The sequence below is a fragment of the Triticum urartu genome, chromosome 3 (assembly GCF_003073215.2).
Source record: "Triticum urartu cultivar G1812 chromosome 3, Tu2.1, whole genome shotgun sequence".
Classification (NCBI taxonomy): Eukaryota; Viridiplantae; Streptophyta; class Magnoliopsida; order Poales; family Poaceae; genus Triticum; species Triticum urartu.
This window is the reverse complement of record NC_053024.1, coordinates 441,509,394-441,525,890: the sequence shown is the minus strand read 5'-3', so window position 1 is coordinate 441,525,890 and position 16,497 is coordinate 441,509,394.

Below are 16,497 nucleotides of genomic sequence, written 5' to 3'. Positions count from 1 at the left end.
TGGATACAGCTGGATGTAGGATTTGCTAGTTTGGGTGAGATATTATGCTTCCCCTGTATCCCCAACACCTGATTGCATAACCGGAAAGGTTCGGGAGTTTCATAGGTGGGAATTCTAGTAGCTCTAGTTCTTCTTCCACGGATATTGGTTTGAGATTGGGATTTCTTACCGATTATTCGTTCTTGATCCGTACCTTGTTGATTTATTTCTCTACCTTAAATTCTACGTGGCTTCTCAATTTATGGATATGTGACCATTTCAAGAGGAATGCATTCGTTCATTTTGTTCGGATGTGAAGACTATATGTTGCAATTTTCATTCCGTTGGATTCAGCTTCAATATTTGTCTATCAATGTGCTAATGGATGTCAACCTCTTCAGGATGGCTCCTCCAACGCGCACGACTCCGAATCCTGATCCGCCACCACCTCCACCTCCTCCGGAGGCATGGCAAGCTGTGATGGCCGCAACCAATGCAAACACAGAGTTGATCATGCAAATTCTTCAAGAGCGCAATCAAGGCAACCAAGGAACCAAGGCAACAATCAGAATCACTTTGCTACACTCAACCAGTTCCTTGCTAGGGCCAAAGACTTTCAGCAATTGTGTGAGGCAACGATGCTGACGATTGGCTTGTGGATCTGTGCAAGCATTTCGAGTGCAGTAACGTCAGGCCTGAGGACTTTGTCAAGTTCGCTTCCTTCCAACTCAAAGATCAAGCTGCAGAATGGTTCCAGCAGTACAAGGACTCCAGAGGTGGACGTGTTATCACTTGGGATGAATTCCGTCAAGATTTCCGAGCTCATCATATTCCTCAGAGCGTGGTTGAAAGCAAGCGTGAGGAATTCCGCAACCTGAAGCAAGGCTCTTTGTCTGTCTATGACTACAACAAGTTGTTCCAAAGCTCGCCCGCTTTGCCAAGCAGGACGTCCCTGATGAGAAGAGCATGATATACAGTTCAGGGGTGGTCTCAGAGAAGAATATTCAGCTCGCTCTTGTTCCTCTTTGACCGAGTACGATGAGTTCTACAACATGGCACTGAAGCAAGAGGCTGCTCAGTTGAGGTGTGATGCTTCCAGGAAGCGAGTCAGAGATGTTACTCCTTCTTCCTCTACTCAAGTGGCCAAGCAGCAGAAGTATTGGCTTCCTCCTCCTCCGTTCCGTCAGCCTATCAGCAGAAGAGCAAAGGTGGCAGTGGTTCCCACCCACCCAACCCTGGCTTTCAGAACAAGAAACTTCGTCTCAAGCTCCAAGATCGAGTGCTCCGTATCACCGTCCGCTTTCAGAGGTCACGTGCAACAAGTGCCAACAGAAGGGTCACTATGCCAACAAGTGTTTCAACCAGAGGCGTCTTCCTCCTCCTCCTCCTGTCAGATCGGCAAGTACAGCTGTGGTCAAGCATAACCCCAAGCACGCCAAGGTCAATTTGATGAATGCAGCTCAGGCAGAGGACTCGTCAGATGTGATCATGGGTAACCTTCCTGTTAATGATATTCCTGCAAAAGTTCTTTTTGACACTGGTGCATCACATTGTTTCATCTCGAGACCTTTTGCATCTAAGCATGGTTGGTTCCTCAAGTTATGCATAAGACCGTTAGCAGTTGTCTCTCCGGTAATGTTTGCTCGCTAACTACGAGGTTCCGGATATTTCTATCTCGATGGGTGATTTCAAGTTTCTGGCTTCTCCAATGGTCCTTGGTAACTCGGATATTGATCTTATCTCGGAATGGATTGGCTTTCTAAGCACAAGGCTCAGCTTGATTGTGCAGCCAGGCAGATTCAATTGACTCATTCGTCTGAGGATGTAATTGTCTTTGCCGCTCGATGATACTCATCCGTCTGTTTTCTCTCAATGAGAAGGGTGAATTGGATGCCATCTCGCAAATTCCAGTCGTTTGCGAATATCAAGACGTCTTTCCAGAAGAGCTCCCAGGAATGCCTCCGCACCGGCCAGTTGAATTCGTTATTGACTTGAGCCTGGCACGGAACCTGTGTGCAAACGTCCTTACAAGCTCGGACCTGAAGAGTTGAAGGAGCTGAAGAAGCAACTCGATATTCAAGAGAAAATGGGTCTCATCCGGCCTAGTTCTTCTCCGTGGGGTTGTGGTGTTCTTTTTGTGAAGAAGAAGGATGGAACGGACCGACTTTGTGTTGATTACCGTCCATTGAACAAGAAGACCATCAAGAACAAATACCCACTTCCCAACATCAATGAGCTGTTCGAACAACTCAAAGGTGCCCAAGTATTCTCCAAGCTTGATCTCCGTATGGGTTATCATCAGATTCATCCGTGAGCAAGATATTCCCAAGACGGCTTTCAGGACAAGCTATGGTTCATATGAATACACTGTCATGTCTTTTGGCCTCGTCAACGCTCCTCCGACGTTCTCTCGCATGATGAACTTCATCTTCAACGCCTACACCAATGACTTCGTTTTGGTCTATCTCGACGACATTCTGGTTTTCTCGAAGAACAAGGAAGATCATGCCAAGCACTTGCGTTTGGTACTCGATAAGCTCAGGGAACACAGTTCTACGCCAAGTTCTCCAAGTGAGAATTTTGGCTCGATGAGGTTCTTTATCTTGGTCATATCATCTCTGCCAAAGGCATTGCGGTGAATCCTGAGAAGGTGTCTGCAATTGTGAATTGGGAACCACCTCAGAACGTGAAGCAACTCCGTAGCTTCCTCGGTCTCGCAAGCTGTCGAAGATTCGTTGAAAACTTTTCTAAGATCGCGAAGCCTCTCTCAAATCTTCTCCAGAAGCACGTCAAGTACGTTTGGTCTCCGGAGTGTGACATTGCTTTCAACACTTTGAAAGAGAAATTGATCACTGCTCCAGTTCTGACTCCGCATGAATCCAAGCCGTACGAGGTTTTTGTGATGCCTCTCTCCAAGTCTTGGCGCAGTATTGATGCAAGAGAAGAAAGTTGTTGCTTATACATCTCGCCAGTTGAAGCCTAATGAGAAGAACTACCCCACTCATGATCTCGAGTTGGCGGCAGTTGTGCATGCTCTTTTGACTTGGAGACATCTTCTATTGGGAAGAAAAGTGGACATTTTCACTGATCACAAGAGTCTCAAGTACATCTTCACTCAGCCTAATCTCAACCTCAGGCAAACTCGATGGGTCGAAATGATTCAAGAGTATAATCCGAGTATCGAGTATACTCCAGGCAAGGCCAATGTGATTGCTGACGCATTGAGCAGAAAGGCTTACATTGCAACAGTCTGATTCTCAAGCCTTATCAACCCGAGCTTTGTGAAGCTTTCCGCAAACTTAATCTGCAAGTTGTTCCTCAAGGTTTCCTCGCCAACCTTCAAGTCTCTCCTACCTTGGAAGATCAGATTCGCCAAGCCCAGCTTCTTGATGCTATGGTGAAAAAGGTGAAGATTGGGATTGCCAAGAGTCAACCCAAGTACAAGTGCTACCGCCTTGATGACAAGGATACTCTCTTTCTTTGTGGATCGTATTGTTGTACCCAAAGGTGACCTCCGTAAAGTGATCATGAACGAGGCTCACAATTCTCTCCTCTCCATCCACCCTGGGAGCACGAAGATGTATCAGGACCTTAAGCAGAGAACTTCGTAAAGTGATCATGAACGAGGCTCACAATTCTCTCCTCTCCATCCACCCTGGGAGTACGAAGATGTATCAGGACCTCAAGCAAGCTTATTGGTGGACTCGAATGAAGCGCGAGATCGCTCAATTCGTGAATGAATGTGATGTCTGCAGAAGAGTGAAGGCAGAACACCAAAGGCCAGCTGGTCTCCTCCAACCTCTTGCCATTCCAGAATGGAAGTTTGACCACATTGAAATGGACTTCGTGACTGGGTTTCCAAAGTCCAAGTGTGGCAATGATGCTATATTCGTTGTCATCGACAAGCTCACCAAAGTGGCTCACTTTCTGCCTATCAAAGAGTCGATCACTACATCTCAATTGGCGGAACTCTATACCTCTCGCATTGTCTCTCTGCACGGTATTCCTCAAGTGATCTCTTCAGACCGTGGCAGCATCTTCACCTCGAAGTTTTGGGATTCTTTTCAGAAGGCCATGGGCACGAACATCCGCTTTAGCACTGCTTTCCATCCTCAAACAAGCGGTCAAGTCGAGCGTGTCAACCAGATTCTTGAAGATATGCTCAGGGCTTGTGTGATCTCCTTCGGCATGAAGTGGGAGGATTGTCTTCCTTATGTTGAATTCTCCTACAATAATAGTTTTCAAGCAAGTTCGGGCAAGGCCCCTTTTGAAATTCTGTATGGCAGGAAGTGCCGTACCCCTCTCAACTGCTCTGAAACCGGTGAACGTCAGCTTTTGGGTAATGACTTAATCACAGAAGCAGAAGAAATGTGCAAAGTCATTCGAGATAACCTCAAAGCAGCCCAATCCCGCCAGAAGAGCTACTATGATAGTAAGCACCGTGATTTGGCTTTCGAGATCAGAGATCATGTTTACCTCCGCGTCTCTCCTATGAAAGGTACTCGTCGCTTCGGTATCAAAGGGAAGCTTGCCCCTAGATATGTGGGACCTTTCAAGATTGTCAGCAAGAGAGGCGACCTCGCCTATCAACTCGAGCTTCCTTCAAACTTTGCAAATGTTCATGACGTGTTCCATGTCTCTCAGCTTTGAAAGTGCTTCAAGACTCCTGACCGCATCGTCAACTTCGAGGACATTGAGCTCCACGAAGATCTCTCTTATCGTGAGCACCCAGTTGCTATTCTTGAAGAGACTGAACGCAAGACTCGCAACAAGTCAATCAAATTTCTCAAAGTCAAGTGGTCACACCATTCCGACCGTGAAGCTACCTGGGAATGCGAGGATCACCTCCGTTCTGAGTACCCGGAGTTCTTTCAGTCCTAGATCTCGGGACGAGATCTTTTCGTAGTGGTGGAGTGTTGTAACGCCCCAGATATAACTTTCCCAATTTGTACTCCAACTCTTGCCGTTTCCGGCGTTAAGTTATATTTATTTCTCGGGTTCGGGTCTTTGTCTCCGTGTGTTGTTTTCGTTGTCATGCATCTCATGTCATGTCATCATGTGCATTGCATTTGCATATGTGTTCGTCTTATGCATTCGAGCATTTTCCCCGTTGTCCGTTTTGCATTCTGGTGCTTCGTTCTCCTCCGGTGGTCATTTCTACCTTTCTTTTGTGTGTGGGGATTAAACATTTCCGTATTGGACCGAGACTTGCCAAGCGGCCTTGGTTTACTACCGGTAGACCGCCTGTCAAGTTTCGTATCATTTGGACTTCGTTTGATACTCCAACGGTTAACCGAGGGACCGAAAAGGCCTCGTGTGTGTTGCAGCCCAACACCCCTCCATTTTGGCCCAAAACCCACCTAACTCTGCTCCATGTCCTAGAGCATTCGATCACGATCGTGTGGCCGAAAACCGCACCTCATTTGGACTCTCCTAGCTCCTCCTATGCCTATATATAGGTCCTCCCAAAAAATTCCGGACCAAACCCTAGCCCCTCTCCTCCTCCGACCGCCGGACAAAATCCGGACGGCCGGACGTGTCCGCTCGATCTGCCCGGGCCAATCCCGCGAGGCCACGTGGACCCCTGCGCCCCACATCGCCGCTCCACGCCGCCGGCCCGCGGAGGCCCAGGGGAGGCCCTCCGCCACTCCCGCCCGGGCCGAGGGTCGCCCGCACCCCGCCGCCGTCTCCTTCGCCTCCGGGGGCGCGCCGCCCCCTCCGCCGTGGTTCTCCGCCCCGGCCGCCGCATCCGTCGCCGGCGGGACGCCCGCACCTCGCCGCGCCCTCCTTCCGGCCCCGCCGCGCCGGCCGGCCGCCGCCACCGCAGCTCCGGCGAGCTCCACCGCCCGCCTCCACGCCCCGGCCTCGTCCCCAACTCCGGCCGGCCCAACGCCGGCGTCCTCTCCGGCGACGTCGAACCTCGTTTTGCGTGCGATCCAGATCTGGATCGGGTTGCTACAGTAAACCCTAGTTCGGGGTAGTTTTTTTGCTAAGTCCCAGAATTTTTAGTTCATATGCCCATGTTCGAGGCCCCATAACTTTGCATCCGTAGCTCTGATTCATGCATATAGCATATCAAAATGTTCGTCTCGACGAGTACATCATTTCCTTCCATTGCATCATTTTCATTTGAGCTCATCTTGATGCCCGAAATGCTGTTAGAAGGAGGCTTCGTGAGTTATTTGTCAGATCTGCTAGTTCATCTTAGACTTTTGTCATTTTTGCCATGATTATTGTGTGCATGCTATGCCTGTGAGTCCTTCATATGTTTTGTTAAGGATTTTGTCTTCTTTCCAGAGGTGCAACCCATGTATTTTTAGGATGTGTGTGGTGACTTGTGCAAGCTTGCAAAGTGAGGCACCCGGTAAATCTGTTTTCAGGGACAGTAGTTTTCACTAAGTCTGGGATTATTTAGTTCATGATGCCATATGTTCGTGTTGTTTCCTAGTGATCCGTGCCTCTTTTGAGGATGATCAGTAAGGGAGTTTTGTTAACCTTGTAGTGCTCTATCCATCCATGTCTTTGTTTGAAATTATGGAGCACCCTAGCTTGAGTCAATCGAGCTCTACTTTTGCTTCGTGGTGAATCTGGGCAGATCGTCCTTTGTCATCGGTATGTTACTTGCCCGAGATTCGATCGTCGGTATCTCAATACCTAGTTCAATCTCGTTACCGGCAAGTTTCTTTACTCATTTAGTAATACATCATCTTGCAACTAACTCATTAGTTGTAATGCTTGCAAGGCTTATGTGATGTGCATTACCGAGAGGGCCCAGAGATACCTCTCCGACAATCGGAGTGACAAATCCTAATCTCGAAATACGCCAACCCAACATGTACCTTTGGAGACACCTGTAGAGCTCCTTTATAATCACCTAGTTACGTTGTGACGTTTGGTAGCACACAAAGTGTTCCTCCGGTAAACGGGAGTTGCATAATCTCATAGTCATAGGAACATGTATAAGTCATGAAGAAAGCAATAGCAACATACTAAACGATCGAGTGCTAAGCTAACGGAATGGGTCAAGTCAAATAACAACTCTTTGTCTATGGTTAGGAAACATAACCATCTTTGATTAACGAGCTAGTCAAGTAGAGGCATACTAGTGACACTCTGTTTGTCTATGTATTCACACATGTATTATGTTTCCGGTTAATACAATTCTAGCATGAATAATAAACATTTATCATGAAATAAGGAAATAAATAATAACTTTATTATTGCCTCTAGGGCATATTTCCTTCACTACTTTCCAATAAGGGAGCAGGTACAGTTACCTCATCAAGTTCTACTTTCCTCCCACTCACTTCTTTCGAGAGAAACTCCTTCTCTAGAAAGGATCCATTCTTAGCAATGAATATCTTGCCTTCGGATCTGTGATAGAAGGTGTACCCAATATTTTCTTTTGGGTATCCTATGAAGACGCACTTCTCCGATTTGGGTTTGAGCTTATCAGGTTGAAACTTTTTCACATAAGCATTGCAACCTCATACTTTAAGAAACGACAGCTTAGGTTTCTTGCCAAACCATAGTTCATATGGTGTCGTCTCAACGGATTTAGATGGTGCCCTATTTAATGTGAATGTAGCTGTCTCTAATGCATAACACCAAAATGATAGTGGTAAATCGGTAAGAGACATCATAGATCGCACCATATCTAATAAAGTACGGTTACGACGTTCGGACACACCATTACACTGTGGTGTTCCAGGTGGCGTGAGTAGTGAAACTATTTCACATTGTTTTAACTGAAGGCGAAACTCGTAACTCAAATATTTTACTTCTGTGATCATACCATAGAAACTTTTATTTTTGTTACGATGATTCTCCACTTCACTCTGAAATTATTTGAACTTTTCAAATGTTTCAGACTTGTGTTTCATCAAGTAGATATACTCATATCTGCTCAAATCATCTGTGAAGATCAGAAAATAATGATACCTGCCGCGAGCCTCAATATACATCGGACCAAATACATCAGTATGTATGATTTCCAACAAATCTGTTGCTTGCTCCATTGTTTCGGAGAACGGAGTCTTAGTCATCTTGCCCATGAGGTATGGTTCGCAAGCATCAACTGATTCATAATCAAGTGATTCCAAAATCCCATCAGCATGTATTTTCTTCATGCGCTTTACACCAATATGACCTAAACGGCAGTGCCACAAATAAGTTGCACTATCATTATTAACTTTGCATCTTTTGGCTTCAATATTATGAAATGGTGTATCACCACGATCGAGATCCAACAAACCATTTCATTGGGTGTATGACCATAGAAGGTTTTATTCATGTAAACAGAACAACAATTATTCTCTAACTTACATGAATAACCGTATTGCAATAAACATGATCCAATCATATTTATGCTCAACGCAAACACTAAATAACATTTATTTTATGTTTAACACTAATCTCGAAAGTATAGGGAGTCTGCGATGATGATCATATCAATCTTGGAACCATTTCCAATACACATCGTCACTTCACCCTTAACTAGTCTCTGTTCATTCTGCAACTCCCGTTCCGAGTTACTATTCTTAGCAATTGAACTAGTATCAAATACTAAGGGGTTGCTATAAACATTAGTAAAGTACACATCAATAACATGCATATCAAATATACCTATGTTCACTTTGCCATCCTTCTTATCTGCCAATTACTTGGGGTAGTTCCGCTTCCAATGACCAGTCCCTTTGCAGTAGAAGCACTCAGTTTCAGGCTTAGGTCCAGACTTGGGTTTTTTCACTTGAGCAGCAACTTGTTTGCCGTTCTTCTTGAAGTCCCCCTTTCTTCCCTTTGTCCCTTTACTTGAATATAGTGGTTTTGTTTACCATCAACACTTGATGCTTTTCTTGATTTCTACCTTCGTCGATTTCAGCATCACGAAGAGCTTGGGAATCGTTTCTGTTATCCCTTGCATATTATAGTTCATCACTAAGTTCTACTAACTTGGTGATGGTGACTAGAGAATTCTGTCAATCACTATTTTATCTGGAAGATTAACTCCCACTTGATTCAAGCGATTGTAGTACCCAAACAATCTGAGCACATGCTCACTGCTTGAGCTATTCTCCTCCATCTTTTAGCTATAGAACTTGTTTGAGATTTCATATCTCTCAACTCGGGTATTTACTTGAAATATTAACTTCAACTCCTGGAACATCTCATATGGTCCATGACGTTCAAAACGTCTTTGAAGTCCCGATTCTAAGTCATTTAAGCATGGCATACTGAACTATCGAGTAGTCATCAGCTTTGCTCTGCCAGACGTTCTTAACATCGTCAGTTGCATCAGCAGCAGGCCTGGCACTCAGCGGTGCTTCCAGGACGTAATTCTTCTGAGCAGTAATGAGGATAATCCTCAAGTTACGGACCCAGTCCGTGTAATTGCTACCATCATCTTTCAACTTTGCTTTCTCAAGGAACGCATTAAAATTCAACAGAACAACAGCACGGGCCATCTATCTACAATCAAACATAGACAAGCAAGATACTATCAGGTACTAAGTTCATGATAAATTTAATTCAATTAATCATATTACTTAAGAACTCCCACATAGAAAGACATCCCTCTAATCTTCTAAGTGATCACGTGATCCAAATCAACTAAACCATAACCGATCATCACGTGAAATGGAGTAGTTTTCAATAGTGAACATCACTATGTTGATCATATCTACTATATGATTCACGCTCGACCTTTCGGTCTCAGTGTTCCGAGGCCATATCTGCATATGCTAGGCTCTTCAAGTTTAACCTGAGTATTCTGCATGTGCAAAACTGGCTTGCACCCGTTGTAGATGGACATAGAGCTTATCACACCTGATCATCACGTGGTGTCTAGGCACGATGAACTTTGGCAACGGCGCATACTCAGGGAGAACACTTTTTATCTTGAAATTTAGTGAGAGATCATCTTATAATGCTACCGTCAATCAAAGCAAGATAAGATGCATAAAAGATAAACATCACGTGCAATCAATATAAGTGATATGATATGGCCATCATCATCTTGTGCTTGTGATCTCCATCTCCGAAGCACTGTCATGATCACCATCATCACCGGCGCGACACCTTGATCTCCATCGTAGCATCATTGTCGTCCGCCAATCTTATGCTTCCACGACTATCGCTACCGCTTAGTGATAAAGTAAAGCATTACAGGGTGATTGCATTGCATACAATAAAGCGACAACCATATGGCTCCTGCCAGTTGCCGATAACTCGGTTACAAAACATGATCATCTCATACAATAAAATTTAGCATCATGTCTTGACCATACACATCACAACATTCGCTGCAAAAACAAGTTAGGCGTCCTCTACTTTGTTGTTGCAATTTTTACGTGGCTGCTACGGATTTAGCAAGAACCGTTCTTACCTACGCATCAAAACCACAACGATAGTTTGTCAAGTTGGTGCTGTTTTAACCTCCGCAAGGACCGGGCGTAGCCACACTCGTTTCAACTAAAGTTGGAGAAGCTGACACCCGCCAGCCACATTTGTGCAAAGCACGTCGGTAGAACCAGTCTCGCGTAAGCGTACGCGTAATGTCGGTCCAGGCCGCTTCATCCAACAATACTGCCGAACCAAAGTATGACATGCTGGTAAGCAGTATGACTTATATCGCCCACAACTCACCTATGTTCTACTCGTGCATATGACATCTACGCATAAAACCTGGCTCGGATACCACTGTTGGGGAACGTAGTAATTTCAAAAAAAATTCATACGCACACGCAAGATCATGGTGATGCACAACAACTAGAGGGGAGAGTGTTGTCCATGTACCCTCGTAGACCGAAAGCAGAAGCGTTAGCACAACGCGGTTGATGTAGTCGTACGTATTCATGATCCGGCCGATCAAGTACCGAATGTATGGCACCTCCGAGTTCAGCACACGTTCAGCCCGATGACGTCCCTCGAACTCCGATCCAGCTGAGTGTTGAGGGAGAGTTTCGTCAGCACGACGGCGTGGTGACGACGTTGATGTTCTACCGACGCAGGGCTTCGCCTAAGCACCGCTACAGTAATATCGAGGTGGACTATGGTGGAGGGGGGCACCGCACACGGCTAAAAGATCAAACGATCAATTGTTGTGTCTATGGGGTGCCCCCTGCCCCCGTATATAAAGGAGCAAGGGGGGGTGCAGCCGGCCAGGGAGGAGGCGCGCCAGGAGGAGTCCTACTCCCAGCGGGAGTAGGACTCCCCCCTTTTCCTAGTTGGATTAGGACTTGGGAGGGGAAAGAGTGGAGGAGAAGAAGGAAGGGGGGAACCGCCCCCCTCTCCTTGTCCTATTCGGACTGGGGGGAGGGGCGCGCGGCCCAGCCCTAGCCGCCTCTCCTCTCTTCCACCTAGGCCCACTAAGGCCCATTAAGTCCCCGGGGGGTTCCGGTAACCTCTCGGTACTCCGGTAAAATCCTGATTTCACCCGGAACACTTCCGATATCCAAACATAGGCTTCCAATATATCAATCTTCATGTCTCGACCATTTCAAGACTCCTCTTCGTGTCCATGATCACATCTGGAACTCCGAACATCCTTCGCTACATCAAAACATATAAACTCATAATATAACTGTCATCGAAACATTAAGCGTGCGGACCCTACGAGTTCAAGAACTATGTAGACATGACCGAGACACGTCTCTGGTCAATAACCAATAGAGGAACCTGGATGCTCATATGGGCTCCCACATATTCTATGAAGATCTTTTATCGGTCAGACTGCATAACAACATACGTTGTTTCCTCTGTCATCGGTATGTTACTTACCCGAGATTCGATCGTCAGTATCTCAATACCTAGTTCAATCTTGTTACCGGCAAGTCTCTTTACTCGTTCCGTAATACATCATCCCGCAATTAACTCATTAGTTGCAATGCTTGCAAGGCTTAAGTGATGTGCATTACCGAGAGGGCCCAGAGATACCTCTCCGACAATCGGAGTGACAAATCCTAATCTCGAAATACGCCAACCCAACAAGTACCTTCGGAGACACTTGTAGAGCACCTTTATAATCATCCAGTTACGTTGTGATGTTTGGTAGCACACAAAGTGTTCCTCCGATAAACGGGAGTTGCATAATCTCATAGTCATAGGAACATGTATAAGTCATGAAGAAAACAATAGCAACAAACTAAATGATCATGTGCTATGCTAACGGAATGGGTCAAGTCAATCACATCATTCTCTAATGATGTGACCCTGTTAATCAAATGACAACTCATGTCTATGGCTAGGAAACTTAACCATCTTTGATTCAACGAGCTAGTCAAGTAGAGGCATACTAGTGACACTCTATTTGTCTATGTATTCACACATGTATTATGTTTCCGGTTAATACAATTCTAGCATAAATAATAAACATTTATCATGAAATAAGGAAATAAATAATAACTTTATTATTGCCTCTAGGGCATATTTCCTTCAATCCCAGTTTTTGCTATGTCTGTCTTCAGCTTACCTAAAGGCCTCTGCAAGGAGATCACTGATCTAATTGCCCAATTCTGGTGGGGTGATGATGAAGAACATAAGAGGATGCATTGGTACACATGGTGGAAACTTTGTTATCCAAAAAGAGAGGGAGGTATGGGATTCAGGGATTTATACTCCTTTAATTTGGCAATATTGTCAAAACAGTGATGGAGGCTTATTACCAATCTGGATTCCTTATGTGCAAAAGTACTGAAGGGTAAGTACTTTCCCCATGTGAGTCTACTTGAAGCTACATTGAAGAATGGATCATCTTTTACATGGCAAACTATTATGAAGGGACTTGAAACCTTTAAACTGGGTTATATTTGGAGGATAGGAACATGAGAGAATGTGAACAGATGGAATGATCCATGGATCCCATCTAGCCCGGATAGGAGGATTATATCAAGTCGAAGCCAAATTGTCCTGTCCATGGTAAGCGATCTTATCGACCCCACGACTGACACGTGGGATGAGGACTTGGTGCGCGTTATCTTTAACCCTGTGGATGTAAGACGGATCCTGCAAATACCGCTGAATGTTGGCGCTTTTGATGATTTCATAGTCTGGAATCTGGACAGCAAAGGTTGCTTCTCGGTCAGATCCGCGTACAAGCTGCAGTGGATTCGATCTTTCCAGGCCCAGGAAAATGTAATGGCACGTCCGGGTGGCTCGAGTACACCGGAAGTTTGGAGCATGATGTGGAAACTAAATGTCCCACGTAAAGTACATATCTTTTGCTGGCGTGTTCTCCATGGAATTCTGTCGCTAAAATCAATACTCACTAATCGGCATATCGGTACAGATGGAGCTTGCCCAATATGTCATCAGGATGCAGAGGATATACGCCACTTGTTACTTGACTGTTATCACGCCAAGGAGTTGTGGAAAAATCTAGGCATCACAGAAATTGTGGAGGAGGCCAAACGTATTGATAGGCCAGGCTCAGTCATGATGGAGCACCTACTATTACAACCCGATGTGCAATTGACAATTAAACCAACTCTGAACATCAAACAAGTGTTGCTTGTGGGTGCCTGGTATCTTTGGTGGATTAGGCGACACCTCACTCATGATAGTACTCCACCACCACCTATGAGATGGCATATGTCAGTACTAGCAATCGCTAATAATTATCACGAGGCCAGTACCAAAGAAAAAGCAAATAGGGAACAGAGATGGTGTAAACCAGAACCCAAATTTGTGAAGGTAAATGTGGATGCTGCTTTCTTTGTTGATGAAGGAGTGGGAGCTACAGCCGCTGTAATTAGGGATGCTAATGGGAATTTCCTAGCTGCACAGTGCAGGTTGATACGTCTTCAACGTATCTATAATTTTTGTTTGCTCCATGCTATTATATTATCTATTTTGGATATTAATGGGCTTTATTTTACACTTTTATATCATTTTTGGGACTAACCTACTAACCGGAGGCCCAGCCCAAATTGTTGTTTTTTTGCCTATTTTAGGGTTTCGAAGAAAAGGAATATCAAACGGCGTCCAAACGTAATGAAACCTTCGGGAACGTGATTTTATCAACAAACGTGATCCAGGAGACTTGGAGTGGCCATCAAGAAACAATGGAGGAAGGCATGAGGCAGGGGGCGCGCCCTCCACCCTCGTGGGCCCTCCGTTGCTCCACCGACTTACTTCTTCCTCCTATATATATCCACGTACCCCAAAACATCCATGAGCACCACGAAAACCTAATTCCACCACCGCAACCTTCTGTACTCGAGTGATCAAATCCCGGGGCCTTTCCGGAGCTCCGCCAGAGGGGGAATTGATCACGGAGGGCCTCTACATCAACTCCATGGCCTCTCCGGCGATGTGTGAGTAGTTTATTTCAGACCTACGGGTCCATAGTTATTAGCTAGATGGCTTCTTCTCTCTCTTTGGATCTCAATACATAGTTCTCCTCGATTCTCTTGGAGATCTATTCGATGTAATCTTCTTTTGCGGTGTGTTTGTCGAGATCCGATGAATTGTGGGTTTATGATCCAGATTATCTATGAACAATATTTCATTCTCCTCTGAATTATTTTATGTATGATTGGTTTATCTTTGCAAGTCTCTTCGAATTATCAGTTTGGTTTGGCCTACTAGATTGATCTTTCTTGCAATGGGAGAAGTGCTTAGCTTTGGGTTCAATCTTGCGGTGCTCGATCCCAGTGACAGAAAGGGAACCGACACGTATTGTATTGTTGCCATCAAGGATAAAAAGATGGGGTTTATATCATATTGCATGAGTTTATCCCTCTACATCATGTCATCTTGCTTAAGGCGTTACTCTGTTTTCATGAACTTAATACTCTAGATCCATGCTGGATAGCGGTCTATGAGTGGAGTAATAGTAGTAGATGCAAGCAGGAGTCGGTCTACTTGTCTCGGACGTGATGCCTATATACATGATCATACCTAGATATTCTCATAACTATGCTCAATTCTATCAATTGCTCGACAGTAATTCTTTTACCCACCGTAATACTTATGCTCTTGAGAGAAGCCACTAGTGAAACCTATGGCCCCCGGGTCTATCTTCCATCATATTAATCTTCCAATACTTAGTTATTTCTTTTGCCTTTTATTTTACTTTGCATCTTTATCATAAAAATACCAAAGATATTATCTTATCATATCTATCAGATCTCACTCTCGTAAGTGACCCTCAAGGGCTTGACAACCCCTTTATCGCGTTGGTTGCGAGGTTCTTATTTGTTTGTGTAGGTGTGTGGGACTTGAGCGTGATCTCCAATTGGATTGATACCTTGGTTCTCAAAAACTGAGGGAAATACTTACACTACTTTGCTGCATAACCCTTTTCTCTTCAAGGAAAAACCAACGCAGTGCTCAAGAGGTAGCAAGAAGGATTTCTGGCGCCGTTGCCAGGGAGATTCGCGCCAAGTCAAGTCAAGATTTGAATCCAACAACGAGTCATTTCTGGCGCCATTACCAAGTACCCATCACAAACTCTTATCTCGCATTACATTATTTTCCATTTGCCTCTCGTTTTCCTCTCCCCCACTTCACCCTTGCTGTTTTATTCGCCTTTTTTCCTCTCTCCCTCTCTCTTCGTTCCCCTTCTCTTTTTATATTCACCTCTTTTCTGCTTGCTTTGTCATTATGGCTAGTCCTTTATCTACTCCTTTGTCTCCCGAGAATGAAGTTCTTAATTTTAAACAAAGGGAGGGAGAAAATCTAAAAGATGCTTGGTACATAATTTGCAATGCTCAAAATAGATCTACTAGGAAGCAATCTACCTCTGTTCTTCTTCGCAATTTTTATGTAGGCATCACCCCTTGGAATAGATATATTCTTGATACCATTACCAGAGAAAATTTCTTGGGTAGCCATAATTTTTATTCTTATAATGCTATGATAGATTTGTTTGGCCCACCACCTCTTTTGGTTAATGGAACTATGTTAACTTTGGAACATGTGATGCAAAGGCTTGAAATTATTGAGAATAAAGTTGCTACTGTAGAGTTGATTGAGAATTTGGATAAAAATATCCACAACCAAATTACCATATGAATATATTATGAGAGCCACTTATGGATTGACTACCAAAGATGGCAATACCTAGATCTATCTTCGCTTTTATGTCTAGCTAGAGGCGTTAAACGATAGCGCTTGTTGGGAGGCAACCCAATTTTATTTTTATTCCTTGATTTTTTGCTCCTGTTTATTAATAAATAATTTATCTAGCCTATGTTTTGGTTGTGTCTTTTTTTGTTTAATTAGTGTTTGTACCAAGTAGAACCGTTGGGAAGACTTGGGGAAAGTCTTTTTGATCTTGCTGTAGAAAACAGAAACTTTAGCGCTCATGAGAACTGCTGCCATTCTTATTTGGAAGGTGCTATTTAGTTAATTATTTTTGCAGATGATTAATAGATAAATTCCTCACGTCTAGCAATTTATTTTAGAATTTTTTTGGTTCCATAACTTGCGTTAGCTACAGATTACTACAGACTGTTCTGTTTTTGACAGATTCTGTTTTTCTTGTGTTGTTTGCTTATTTTGATGAATCTATGGCTA